Below are 15,311 nucleotides of genomic sequence, written 5' to 3'. Positions count from 1 at the left end.
TACCAGGAATGTTCACTGTGTGCTTAATGGCCCCATGCAGGGGCTCAGCTTCTATTGGTGCAGTAGTGCAGTGGCAGCAGTGCAAATAGGTTGACTAAACAATGGTTATTGCTTTATTCTATCATTCAAACAACAACCAGGCAGGGGTGTAAAACAGGCTCCTTCAAGCCGCGCAGTGCGGGGGGGGGCCCTCACCCTCCAGGGGGCCCCATCTGCACCGCACTTCTGCTGGGGAGCTCTACATTGAGTCCGGAGGAGGCCCCTTCACGTACCCTGCAGGGGGCCCCCTCAAGGTTCGTTCCGCCACTGCAACCAGGAGGACAATTTCCGTCCTTGTACTACGGCCCACGGGACACCTGCTATGCTATTGCCTCCATGGAGGTTATGTTGGGGTTCAGTGTCTCCAAATAGCCATTATATGTTCAGTGAGCCCCAAATGCCAACATACCACAGCATTTTCAGAATGGTTATGTTTAGAAGGCCCGAAAAGATTGCTCTGTACAGGTACATCTTAAGGAGTTCGGGGACCCTGAGTCAAACGTATGTTGTGGGGCCCTGTACAGAACAGCTTTGATTTTAGCTCTTTCTTGCCCTCTTTGGCTCGGTGACTGAGAATGTACAGGAACTCCAGTTCAAATTCTAAAATGTATTTCCATCTAATATTCAAGGATAGTGAAGTGACATGTATTTCAATATTATAATACATCAACAGCTCACTAATATTATTACCAATAATCTTTTTTTGACCCCTCCCATTTCTCAACTGTGAGGTCCAGCTTTGATCTAAAAGAAACCATTTTAATGAATGTTGCATGGTGCTGAAAACCCAAAAAAAATCTGCAAAGTGTCTATAACAGACTCTTATACAACACTCAAATTAAAAATAAATTAAAGGAATGCGATATTTAAAATAATTTGCTTAAGAATTATTTGAGATGGGGCACGACTCTGTGCAGAAGAAGCTGTCTTTATTAGGGGGGCCCTGAATGACTGGGGCCCTGGGCTAGGGCCCACTTTGCCCAGGCATGAAAAAGTCTCTGAAACTAATTACCCCTAACTGTTAGTTTAGATCTTTGTGCCCCAAATGCACCCGTGCCCTAAATACCCTTCATGAATATTACATCTGTTCTCCCTGCCCCCCCGTGGTTAGTCCTTCTCTAAACGTCCTCATTGGTTAGCTCTGTTCTAAGCAGCCGTGGCCCATGGAGGGAGTTCCGTAGGGCGGAGAGGTGGGGGAGGGGCAGGGTGGGGGGTAGTAAACAACAAAATATGGATGTTTGGAGGTAAGTAAACAATTAAATAAATAAAACGAATTTCGTTGTGCGCGCTGCATCACATTTTGCAGACAAATGCTGCGTTTTTGTTTCATGCAACATCCATAAAAAATGTTTCTTTTAGATCCAAACGGGAGCTCAGATATGAGAAATGGGAGGATGTCACAGTGATAATTTGCAGTAGTATTAGTGAGATTCTGCTGTGTTGCAATATTGAAAACATACATCACTATCCCTAAATATTAACTATAAACACAGAATTTTAACCAGTGTGTCGGTGCACTGTTTTGATCTGGCCAAAGAGGGCATGAGAAAGCTGAAACTGGATCAGAAGTTCAAAGTTGATCCGCACAGGAGCGCCCAAAATAAGTTTGGCCCGGGGGCCCCAAAATCCTTAAAATGTCCCTGCGTACCCCCCAGTGGTTCCCTGTGGTCTCGGTGGCCCTATCGTCATCTCTTTTACTGCCCATTTCTAAGACCCCAGCAGCTGGCGGCCCCTCTTAGGCTCGCGCCAAGGGCTGGTTCCCCTCTCAGGCCGCGCCCTGCGATCCTTCACAGCTGGAGCTGATTCAACCCGCGCGCGCGCGCGGACGGCTGGACGGGCCCGTTGAGTGTCGTCCAAGGAGCGCGCGCTAATCTGGTTATTAGAGAAAGAAAGGTAATTTGGTGCCTCGCCTCGCCGATGAGTCTGAAAGGGCGAGATTTTGATCGATACCTTATATCTATTGATCCAAACCTCGATCTGGTCGACTGAACCTTTATTGCCTGTCTTGGAAGGAAACAGTACACCTATCTGCAAATTAGTTCACCCAAGAAAGGACTCTACTCTTAAAGATCACGGACAACTTCTAGGTTTCAAAAGTTTATTGTAAAGATATAATGAGCTGCAAATACAAGCATCTCAGAATGAGATTCACGAGATACACAGGTCCAATTACATACATGTGCTCTCGAAAAGCCCTCAGACGAGCAACAGAAATCACTAACACAAGTTCTAAAAATAGCAAAGCTATCAGCATAGACGCATATCTCTCCTTCATTTAGGTTGGAGAAAAACAAACACAGGTTAGGCGTCCCTACCCTGTTCTAGATGGTATCCCTACTTAACCAAATCCCAACCTAACAAAGGTGTCAGCAATGAATGACCCCCAAGGGAAGTCACCCACTCTAAGTCTCTTGGTGAAAACCTAAAGTTCTCCAGTCATGACCCCTCACTGCCTACCCATCCGCTCTCTAAAGGGTCCTCAGGTCTCTGCTCTAACTCCACCCAGGGGTGCTGTCCCTAATACAAAACAGTCAACAACATTTGAGACGCCCCTTGCGAAACGCCTCTCACGTGGTGCAACTTCAGGCTTTTTCCATGATGCTTTGTATTGGGCCTCAGACGTTAGAGTTGACCTTGCTTCTCAGCCTCTTCTCCGGCCCGCTGATACCCCTTAAACATTCCAGAACCCTCCTCCATGTCTGGGCCGTCTACTGAACAGACCTCTATTCATTCACTTATAATTGGATCCCCCCTTTCCTGTTGCAGACAGATATCTGCCGCCAAGAACCCAACTCTCATAGACTTCTAAAAAGGCTTGCAACATTTCTCAGCCCAGACATGTACGTGTAAATCAATGCTAAAACATTTCAGGCCTACAATATTTCACATTATGATTATAGCATTCCATTTCTTCATTTAATTAAAGCATGTTAAACTCTTATTCTATTATTTAGAAAACATTACTCTAAATCATGGCCCATTAATGCAATGACCAAAAACGTTAAACAATCTGTGTCGTGAAAAGAAACACCTTCCCTTTTAGCTCCAGCTCTGGCCCTGAGGCCTACCACGTTCTGCGTTTTACCACAGACCATCTTATATGTTAACAGCTACACGACATAGATTCAAAATAATCACGTCTAATAAAATCATATAATGTCACACATTTCTGTATTAGTTCCACTTCTACTTAAATCTCTATATTAGCTATACATTTAGAATATAATTTCAGATACTATTAGCACTCATGGCATTTCTCATCATGACTTGTGCTTACTATAGGTAAGTGTGATGTACTCATACATTTATATCAGTTTGCGCTCTCTCAGTTCCCCCCTTTGATGACCTCTCGGGGTCATCACTAACATTTAAACTGCAGTTATTGCTGGCATTCTCTGTGCTTCCAGAGCTCTCAGGCTCCTGTACTGATTATCTTGTATGGCAGCCAATCTCTGCAACTGTTCTCTTTGGGCCCTTTCTGACCTTCCTGCTCTGTACCATTTGAATACCCTCACCAATCCCCACAATACTATCCCACAGATCAATATTATGATGATAGGCTTTAGGATATACCAAATAAAGCTTTTGCCTAAGGTGGAAAACCACCCTCCAACTGTACTCATTCCGTGGCCCACCTTTTCCCAGACATTTTCTCTACTCAAGTCTTCGATCTCTTTGTGTATATTAGTTATGTTCTTAATAACTTTCTCAAGGGGTTTTGAAAGGTCTGGAATGTAAGTGCAACATTCCTGAACCTTCAAAGCCTTACAGACTCCGCCCTCTTTTGCTAATAAGACATCTAATGCAAGCCGATTTTGAAGAACCATAGCCCTTATCGATTGCATCTCTCCTTCTACCAGCATTAAGGACTGAGCAGTGCTGGCAGACAACCTGTCGACAACTGTTGCCAGTCGTCTAATTTTAACATCATTAAGGATTATTCCCAAAAGAGGGAACATAGCTCCAAAGACATCTCCAACCATTTCTGCATCGCCTAAATCTCTCCTTCCCCTCGATGATGTCTGGCCCTCAATGATCAATAAGTCTTGTGCATGATATATTTTGGGGAAGACAATTGCCAAGTAACATGATCCATACCAGTTGTCAGGTAGTCTCACGTAAGCATTTCTTCCACATACAAAATACACATTTGGAATCACTTGCATTCCCTTCAGGAAATCCTTAGTGTAGTACTCTAAATTAAAAGCATGTTCACAGTCAACTTCACCCACGTATACATTTTCATAATACGTTTTGGCTCGGTGAAGACATAACTTTCCTCTCTGCGCTTTATCTAAAGCTATTGGACCACTACTACCCTTTCTCTTGTGTGACTTCTCTTCCTCGGTCCAATCTAATTTCCCTTGTCCTGATTTTTTCAAAATCTTTTGTCTCCTGTAACGATCATCCACCTGCCCTATGAACTTTTTCTCGACTTCTGACACCTTGCATGTCAGATTATTTCTACGGGCATGTGAAGTATCTAAGGTAATCCAAGGAATGAAGAACTTGGCCAATCTGTCTTCACTCTTCCAGTAATCCCATTTATTCATCTGCTTATAATTCGGGACTTCTGGCAACACAGAATCATAATTGGAGAAATAGTATTCAAAACTATCTCTCTCATAAAATATACTAAGCAATAAGCTACATGTAATGCCATATGTCAGCGGGAGGTGATGATATCGAATTCCTTCATCTACAGACGCAGGCAACTGCATGCAGACGTAGCAATCCTTAACCTCCATGGCATCCACGTATTCATACAAAAGTTTAGCATAAGCATTTGACCTAAAGTCTCCTTGGGACTCGTCTACATGTAACCTGCGGGCTTCTGCAGCCAATAACGCTTTCTCTTGAGTGTTTTCCCTTTTCTCACCTGCAACAGTGGGTGTAAGTGTTACTACAGAATTCGCATCAGTTACCTTTACCTCTTCCTCATGTCCCTTTACATAAGAAATTGTTACCACTAAAGCTATTAATATTATCACTCCTACTATTAGTGTACCTATTATACATTTAGCTCTGCGATTCGGGGTGCCGGCCTCCATTTCGTCAGACAATCTAGCTTTCCCTTTCTCTTTGCAAAAAAAAGTTCTTTTCCTCTCGTTCCTTTACAGTCTCTTTCAATCCTTTTTTTTTTCTTTAGAATCCACACAGCTGGAGGCTGACAGCCTTTTTCGCAAAAAGGTCCTTTCACAGTTCAAAAAGACAACCCTAGCCCTTCTCCATCCACTCAAGGGGTTCCCTAAAATTCTCTGCTTCCTGGGCGCTAGGTAATCTTCTTTTCTTCTGCTTACTTTATTTACAAAGTCCTTTAACAATCGACTATTAGATTTGTGGTTGCAGCTTCAATAGCATAGTTCAATATTTCCATGCGAAGAGTATGCTCTTCATGTGCTGTTATCGTGGTACCAAAGTCGGGGAATTTCAATTCTGTAAGAAACATGTGTTTTAACTTGCTGAGGCGGGGAGGTCTGGGGAGCACGAATGTTAGTGACCCTTCTTGTTCGACACCGGGTACCAACAGTTGTATTTCCACGGTGATAATGGGCTCAGAACTGGACACCACCACCGCTCGGATCCTCCCTGTCTCCGGTTTCACAGACATTTGTCGCCAGATATGTCCACTCAGGTGTGGAGTATCTTCTGTTAGGCACACGCACTCTTCTTGACCTTCTTCGGTCTGGTGCTTCAGCGCCCTGAGCACCTTCTTCTGGGTCTGAGTCTTCTGATATCGGAGGAAGGGTTGCTTCTGGAGTTGACCTCAGGCTAGAACTTCTTCTTTGCGGCCAATTTGCTTCTCCACGTGCCCTTCTACTCCTTCTCCTTCTGGTCTGTTCTCGCTCTCTTTCAGACCTGTCAGGGTCAGACTCGTACTCCCAGCTGTCTTCTCCTTCTGTAGCGTCTTCTGTTTCGCTGTTGTACTGACCGTCCTCAGCTTGGTCAGACTCGTTCCCTGCTTCCACTGGCACCTCTACAGCTTGGCTAGCCCCCTCTATGGCTTCTTGGTCCTCAGCTGGACGTCCATCCGAGAGAGGAGCTGTTTCCAGAGGTGCTGGAACCCTTTTCGTATGCGACGCGTGTATCCAGTTGGGCAGGCCTCCCACCTTTACAGCTGTACTTGTGATCAGGATGACCTGGTAGGGCCCACGCCAACGAATATCCAAGCAGCTTCTTCTCACATGTTTCTTCACCAGGACCCAGTCCCCAGGATACAGGTCATGGCAAGGGCCCTGGCACGCTGGAACCTCTGCAGCCTGCACCTGAAGGGACACAGAACGCATGGCGTCAGACAGCCCCTTACAATAGTCCAGGATCATATCATCTGTGATATTTAACAGTGCAGTAGCTGGAATAGATGGCAGTCTCATTGCTCTCCCCATTAACACCTCATGTGGTGACAACCCTGTTCTTCTGTCTGGGGTACTACGAAGGCTCATGAGTACTAATGGCAGGGCGTCAGGCCAATTCAGGGTCGTTGAGGAGCAAACTTTCGCTATTCTGGACTTGATCGTGCCATTAATTTGTTCCACAATTCCTGAGGCTTCTGGTCGGTAACTGCAATGGAGCTTCTGGTCTATATTCAGTGCAACACAAATCATCTTCACAAGCTCGCTGTTAAAATGTGTTCCCCTATCTGATTCCAAAAAGGCCGGCACCCCGAACCGAGGGATAAGTTCTCTAAGCAGTAACTTAGCCACTGTGAGGGTGTCGCACCTACGTGTAGGGTATGCCTCAACCCATCTGGAGAACACACAAACAACCACCAAGACATAGCGGAGGCGGTTGCATCTTGGCATTTCAATGAAATCTATCTGCATTCTGTTGAATGGACCTCCAGACCTTCCTATGTGACTTAGTGCAACTGGTGTTCTTTTCCCTACATTCAGCTGCTGGCAGGTCACACAACGCTGGCACACTGCTTCTGCTGCTATTCTAAACTTAGGATTGTACCAAGTCTGTCTAAACACTCTCAGCATAGCATCTCTCCCTAAGTGTACGGGACCATGTATGAGTCTAGCCATTGGACTCACCATCTCATTGGGCAACACTGCTCTGCCGTCTGCTGAGACCCAAAAATGAGTCTCACCCATTACACATCCTGCCTTTTCCCATGTTTCCTTTTCTGAATCAGGAGCATTTTCTTGCATGGTTGACAATTCATCCCAAGTATCAACAGTTTCCAGTATCATGGCTAATTCAGTTCTCACATTTATTCCACCCACATCCACCTCTGTGAAAGAGTAACCTTGTTCTGCGCAATACCGCGCAACTTCATCAGCATATCTATTGCCTTTCGAAACAAAGTCCTCATTTTTGGTATGTGCGATGCACTTTACAACTGCGATACTTGCTGGACATTGCAATGCTTCTAACAACAAGCGCACAAACTCTCCATTGCGAATGGGAGAGCCTGAAGAAGTCATGAACCCTCTTTGAGACCATAACTGCCCGTAATCATGAACTACCCCAAACCCGTATTGGCTGTCGGTGTAGATGGTGACTCGAATTTGATTGCCTGCTAAGCAAGCACGTGTTAGGGCAATAATCTCGGCTACCTGAGCGGAGTGTACTCCTTCCAGGCACCCTGCTTCCACAACTCCTTCAATTGTACAAACAGCATAAGCTGCTCTCAACTGCCCAACTTCGTCTCTTACACATGAGCCATCGACAAAGAAAACTTCGTCTGGGTCGGTCAGTGGCTCATCTACGATGTCGGGTCTGGGTTTGGTGCATAGTTCAGTCACATCGAGACAGTCATGGTCTGTATATTCATCATCATCATCAATATCATTTGGAAGTGGCATTAAGGTAGCAGGATTCAAAACAGAGCATCTCTTGAGGGTCACGTTCTCTGCAGCAAGAATAACTTGCTCATAGCGCGTGAGCCTGCTATTGGTCAGATGCTGTGTTTTGGTCCTGGTCATCAACAGTTCAACAGAATGTGGCACGCACACCTCTAACGGGTGCCCCATAACAATATTTTCACATCTCTCAATGCTGACACCCGTTGCAGCAACGGATTTGAGACATCCGGGCAACGCTGCGGCTACTGGGTCTAAAGTAGCCGAGAAATAAGCAACTGGTCTACGGGCATTCCCATGGATTTGGACCAACACAGACAACGCACAACCTTCTCTCTCACAACAGTAAAGAAAGAATTGTTTATTGTAATCAGGCATTCCCAATGCCGGAGCACGACACAGGTCCTCTCGCAACTGTAGGAACGCCATCAAACAGTCTTTGTCCCATGGTACCGGATCACTCACCTCTTTGTGCGTCAGTTTTTGCAAGGGCTTTGCTTTCAGTGAAAAGTTCACGATCCACTGTCGGCAATAACCCACCATCCCTAGGAACATCCTGACCTCTCTCTGTGTCTGAGGCGCGTTCATTTTCATGATCGCCTCTATCCTGTCTGGTGACACCTTTCGTTTGCCTTTCTCAATTCTGTGTCCCAAGTACTGCACTTCTGTCAGGCAGTACTGCAATTTTCCCGGGGACACCTTGTGCCCATTGGCAGCTAGGTGATTTAACAAAGCAATGGAATCTTCCCTGCAAGCTTCTTCTGTTTCTGACGCCACAAGGAGGTCGTCTATGTACTGGACCAGAACTGACTTCTGGGGCAGCACTAGACTTTCAAGATTTTTCTTCAGAAGCTGGTTAAAGATCGATGGACTCTCTGTATACCCCTGAGGGATACGACACCATGTTAGGACGCGATTTTCCAGCTTAAATGCGAAAAGAAAATGGCTATCTTCGTCCAAAGGGATCGAAAAGAAAGCCTGACAAAGATCTATCACAGTGAACCACTCAGCTTGGAATGGAATCTGAAACAGTATCACTGATGGATTCGGTACCACTGGACAACATGAAACGACTATGTTATTAATCTTTCGAAGGTCCTGCACTATCCGAAATTTCCCATTTGGTTTCTGCAGACCCATAATCGGGGAGTTACATGGACTACCCACGATTTCTTTCAGTATTCCCTGTTTAATCATGGACTCGATCACGGGTTTTATGCCTGCAATCGTTTCTGGAGTCAATTTATACTGGGGTGTTCTTGGGAACTCAGCATGCGGTTTCACTACAATTTTCACTGGGTCCACCCCTTTGACCAATCCAATCTCTTCCCCAGTGAAATCCCATACCTCTGATGCCACTGTCTCTCTCAAATCCCAGGGAAGCTCGTCTACTGTCAAAGTAGGGTACAGCTCCACACATATTCTTGAGTTTGCAACTTTGAAATCTGCATCATCATCATTAGTCAATACCTCCACTCCCTGGGGTGTACAATATATAGTACAATTCAATTTGCACAACAGGTCTCTTCCTAGCAGACACACAGGGCTTGAATCGCAAACCACAAATTGGTGCTCATCGCTGTACTTCCCTATTTTCACCTGTACCGGTTCTGTCAATTGGCTGGTTATTCTCCTGTTTGCGACCCCTACCACCTGTATGGTCTCTCCAGACATGGGCAGGTCTGGAACTGCAGCTGATCTGATCGTGGATCTAGTGGCTCCTGTGTCCACCAGAAATGTCGTAGGGCACCCTGCTACTTCTGCTTCCACATAGGGTCCCCTCTGATCTACCTCTAAGGCTGCCCCAAGGGTGCAGTCTTCTCTTTCCACTCTCTGTCCGGTTAATGGGTCCACATAATAGCATTCTTCACCTTCCACAAACAGGGGCATTTGTCTATAGGTCTTACCCATACTCCCTACTCGAGGAGGTTGCGGGAACTGGGCTCGGGGAGGAGCCCCCCCCCCTTTGAGCACCTTTCCTTGGTATGGCGTCGCCCCTCTCATAGGTGCGCTCTGGACCTCTTCCTCCTCTATCTCTTGCTCTCCGATCTCTACATTGTAAGGGCACTCGCGTTTCCAATGCCCCAACTCGTTGCACTGGTGGCACCTAGTCGTTTTCTTCAAGGTAGCTATGTCTACTCTGGGTCTAAAGGTAGTACTCTCCTCATTACCCTTGTTCTGACTGTACTGCTTCTTACCTCCTGTACTTGTCCCTTGCTGCTGTTGTTGCGGTCCCCCTTTTCCTGCTGCCTGCAATTGTACCACCATCAGCTTCTCTTTTAGTTTCTTAGCCTTGGAGTCTACCTCATCACAGCAGTACCTGGCATATCTCAGTATTTCATCTAGGGGTCTACTTTGCCAACAAATCGAGTGTTGCTGAATCATTAAACTAATATCCGGTCTCAGTCCCAGGACGAACTTGGACACAAATTGCCCTATGTCCTTTGGATCCATTACATCCAAGCCGCTATACTGTTTAAACGCCTTCAGCAATCTCTCGTAATATTCATGGACTGTCTCTTTGGGTTCCTGTCTCGTTCTGTCTATTCTGACCCAATCTATGTCTTGCATAGGCACTTTTTCTTTCAGCCAAGTCATCACTCTCTCGAATTTTGCCATCACGATCTCGGACGGCCCATTAGTCCTAGCATCTCTCTCTGGCTCCGTTGTGGGCCACTCAGCGCTAACCTTGCATGCTGTCCACAGATCTCCTGGTACTACAATGTCAAACAGCGTGTTCAGATCTATCCATAGGACTTTTGAGATCTTTACAAACCTCTCGACTTGCTTGTACCACTCCACGGGGCTCTCTCGTAACTTGGGGAAAGATGTGGTAAAAGCAGCTAAATCTCCCCTACTCCAAGGGACATGTACATAGCTTCCATTGGCAACTTCACGCAAAGGGTAAGCTTCTATTCCCTGCTGTCCTGGTGTTATACCAATCATGCTTCTTCTGCCGGTCCCTTTCTTGGACCACCTCTCTTCCCATTTATCTAGTGCCCTCCATGTCCTTATTCCAGTAATCAGTTCCCTTATGTGTGTTTTCAGCCCAATCGTTCTCCTCTCATCTAGATCTCGATCTGAGTAATGTAGCCTGTGGTTACCCTGTAATGCTTTGGTTCTTGACAAGTCCACCATATATTTGCCTGCTAGTTCGACTAACTTCTCATGGACTGCTCTCGCCTTTCGTGTGATGTCCTTTGCCATATACAGTATTTCATCCTGTTCATACATTTCCATTCTTTCTAAAGGCAGGGTACCATCTACCATGTCATCCAGATCTGACCTTAAGCTGGAGACATCAAGTCTCTTGGCTTTTATCTCAGCTCGCAATATGTCTTTTGAAGGGGGCTCACTGGTCTCCCTCCCATCCCAACTTCGAGCTCTGCGTTTGGGCTCAGGAGAATTAATGGGTGGCCTCCCTTGCTCCCATCTCTCCAGGTCCCATGCTCGGCCATCCAATCTTGGAAGGTGATGGAACACGGGCCTTTTATCCCTACTCTCTCTCTGCCCACTCTCGTCTTCTTCTCTCCTCTCACCGCACATCTCTCTGTTATTTTCCCTCTGGTCGCTACACTCCCTTTGCCTCGTATCGCTCAGTATCCGATACGATCCTTCCTGGTTCCCCATATTCCCTGGGCTGCGCTCATTTCTGTCATCACAGGGACTATGGTGCGACCTCTCACAACTCCCATTCTGTTCTCTGGTGCCAGGCACACAGTGTGGACACTTAAAGCTGTTCCTGTACTCTTGCGCTCTCTTCTCCCCTTCACTGAGTAATGGGCACGCCACCCCTCCACTCCCGGGGCCCCCGTTTTCCAGGTCTGTTCTACCTCCATTCCGGGCCCAATGGGTGACTCCCCTACTCCCTCTACAGTCCCACTCCGGGCTACTCTCCCCAGCCCCGCAGTGAGTTCGTGCTCTGCTGTCCTGACTTTCCCTTTCTGCTTCTGCAGCATTGATGCACTTTTGAGCCTTCACTGCCTCATCCCACTGCTTCATGTACTCATTTAGCTCTTGAAAGGATTTTCGTCCAGATCCCCTCAGATCCTTTGGCCATCTAGGGCCCCCAGGATCTCCTCCTGGGTCCCCTGCTGTGTGCATCGGGGTACTCCACTCTCTGGGTATCGGCATCTGACTTGGGGAATTAGTGGTATCGTTCCTCCTTGCCTGCTCTGCTCTTTCTCTGTCTTTCCGCTTCCGTTCTTCCCCTTTTGCTCTCTCTTGGTCATATATCGATATTATAGGACCTATGGTAACAGGTACCTGTAGTGCATCTGGCAATGGGTAGGATGTGGCGCTTTCCGTTTCCGGCGCTCTTTGTACCACAAACCTACCGACCACCTGTTGCACCTGACTAGGCTGGAGCAACTCTTTCTTTGGCTCAGGATCCCACTCTGAACTGGGAAGCGGTCTATGCTCTCCTGCATTGCCCCCCTTTTCTCTTTCAGTATTCTCGACCTCTCCCCCTGCTCTATTATACGGGGGTGGCCTGTCTGTCAGTAATCTGTTTATCAGGCTGTCCTCTGTTTCGCTCTCATCATCCTCTTCTAGGGGGCTTTTATTTACTGGCGCCTCTAACACTGGGTACAGTTTATTTATTTCCAAATTATGCACTCTCCATCTTTTAGCATCCGCATCCCACCTGGCATCCTGTACTGCCCTTACCGAGCGTTTCACCCTTTCTTGTCGTCTGTTCATATTCCTTTCATGCGCTGCCCTAAGCCATGCTTCAAGGGCTTCAAACTGGGTTGGTCTAGGCAAGGGTCTCTTTGAGGTCATGACTGATTTCAATCGATGTAACACCTCTAATCTGAACGTCCCGTACTTCGGGAACGTCAGTTCCTCGTTTCCTTCAATAATCTTACTCCACTCTGATATCCAAAGGATCGTATGCAACCCAACATTTACTGCCATATAACGAGCTGGCGTACCCTCCGGCGGGGCTTCTTCCCCTTCATACGATCCTCGCCTCTCTTTCTTAAACAGTGCTTTCAACCATTTAAAACACTTCATAATTATGCGCACAAAATCCAGCCTCGCTACTCTGTTTACTTCCTGATGACAATCCACCAATCCTGTCGCGGCTTTGCTAGCTTGGCCTATCACAGCGCAGTCTTTCTCCTGTTGGCCAATCACGTCGCGACCCTGTATGACGTGTTCGCTAGCTGCCCTATCACAGCGCGGTCTTTCTCCGGTCAGCCAATCACTGCGCGACACCACCTGACGTCTCTTTTCTCCGCTTCGCAGCAGCACCCCTCCTTTCTCAACTCGTCTCCCGGTTATGCATGCGTCTCATTCATACACTGAAAAATGACTACTTCCGACCAAGCGGTCACTTCTCTCGACTGTACGTCCACAGTCTATCTGTAATTGTCAACACAACTGACGAGATGTCTATCGTCTCTCTGATAGGTTACTTACACACACAGTAACTTCCGACCAGCGTCCGTTACTCACGCACTCACTCTTACGTTCCCCCTATCTCGGTCTCTCGGGTGATCAATGGTACCTCATGACCCCCTTCACACTAGTTGACAATTACTCTGGGTGTCCGATACACCCGAACCACTTAAGCTCTCCTTGAACTTAAGATTTCCACCGGTTGCGCGCGCTCACAACCTGTTCCACAGTCACTCTACAGACATTCAACTCCGCCAAACATTACAACATAGATACAATACAAAAACACCGCAATCTAACACGCATAACCCTTTATACTCACTCTCTCTGATACTGCTGCTTTTTCTGTCTCACGTCATCCGGATCTTCATCTGCGGGCTGTTCTTCCGATCATCGATTTCTAGGGGCCTTGGGGTAAGCTAACCTGGCCTAGGTCACCGTCCTCAAGAAGGCAACCATCCTCTATAGCTACCAACTGAAAGGGCGAGATTTTGATCGATACCTTATATCTATTGATCCAAACCTCGATCTGGTCGACTGAACCTTTATTGCCTGTCTTGGAAGGAAACAGTACACCTATCTGCAAATTAGTTCACCCAAGAAAGGACTCTACTCTTAAAGATCACGGACAACTTCTAGGTTTCAAAAGTTTATTGTAAAGATATAATGAGCTGCAAATACAAGCATCTCAGAATGAGATTCACGAGATACACAGGTCCAATTACATACATGTGCTCTCGAAAAGCCCTCAGACGAGCAACAGAAATCACTAACACAAGTTCTAAAAATAGCAAAGCTATCAGCATAGACGCATATCTCTCCTTCATTTAGGTTGGAGAAAAACAAACACAGGTTAGGCGTCCCTACCCTGTTCTAGATGGTATCCCTACTTAACCAAATCCCAACCTAACAAAGGTGTCAGCAATGAATGACCCCCAAGGGAAGTCACCCACTCTAAGTCTCTTGGTGAAAACCTAAAGTTCTCCAGTCATGACCCCTCACTGCCTACCCATCCGCTCTCTAAAGGGTCCTCAGGTCTCTGCTCTAACTCCACCCAGGGGTGCTGTCCCTAATACAAAACAGTCAACAACATTTGAGACGCCCCTTGCGAAACGCCTCTCACGTGGTGCAACTTCAGGCTTTTTCCATGATGCTTTGTATTGGGCCTCAGACGTTAGAGTTGACCTTGCTTCTCAGCCTCTTCTCCGGCCCGCTGATACCCCTTAAACATTCCAGAACCCTCCTCCATGTCTGGGCCGTCTACTGAACAGACCTCTATTCATTCACTTATAATTGGATCCCCCCTTTCCTGTTGCAGACAGATATCTGCCGCCAAGAACCCAACTCTCATAGACTTCTAAAAAGGCTTGCAACATTTCTCAGCCCAGACATGTACGTGTAAATCAATGCTAAAACATTTCAGGCCTACAATATTTCACATTATGATTATAGCATTCCATTTCTTCATTTAATTAAAGCATGTTAAACTCTTATTCTATTATTTAGAAAACATTACTCTAAATCATGGCCCATTAATGCAATGACCAAAAACGTTAAACAATCTGTGTCGTGAAAAGAAACACCTTCCCTTTTAGCTCCAGCTCTGGCCCTGAGGCCTACCACGTTCTGCGTTTTACCACAGACCATCTTATATGTTAACAGCTACACGACATAGATTCAAAATAATCACGTCTAATAAAATCATATAATGTCACACATTTCTGTATTAGTTCCACTTCTACTTAAATCTCTATATTAGCTATACATTTAGAATATAATTTCAGATACTATTAGCACTCATGGCATTTCTCATCATGACTTGTGCTTACTATAGGTAAGTGTGATGTACTCATACATTTATATCAGTTTGCGCTCTCTCAAGTCTATAATACAAACTCACTCAAGCTGATAATTAACGGAGTGGGAATTCATTTTTTGTAAATTACACTTGGAATTGAGTTGGGGCCGCCATGGGATAGGATAACCTTGCAAGGCAGGAGATCTTCCCAGCTCCTGGAAATGCTGGGGTCTTGGATTCTAGAGGTCACGAAGCGCTGTCAG

The sequence above is a fragment of the Lissotriton helveticus genome, chromosome 3_1 (assembly GCF_964261635.1).
Source record: "Lissotriton helveticus chromosome 3_1, aLisHel1.1, whole genome shotgun sequence".
Lineage (NCBI taxonomy): Eukaryota > Metazoa > Chordata > Amphibia > Caudata > Salamandridae > Lissotriton > Lissotriton helveticus.
Note: the sequence above shows the minus strand (reverse complement) of the source record.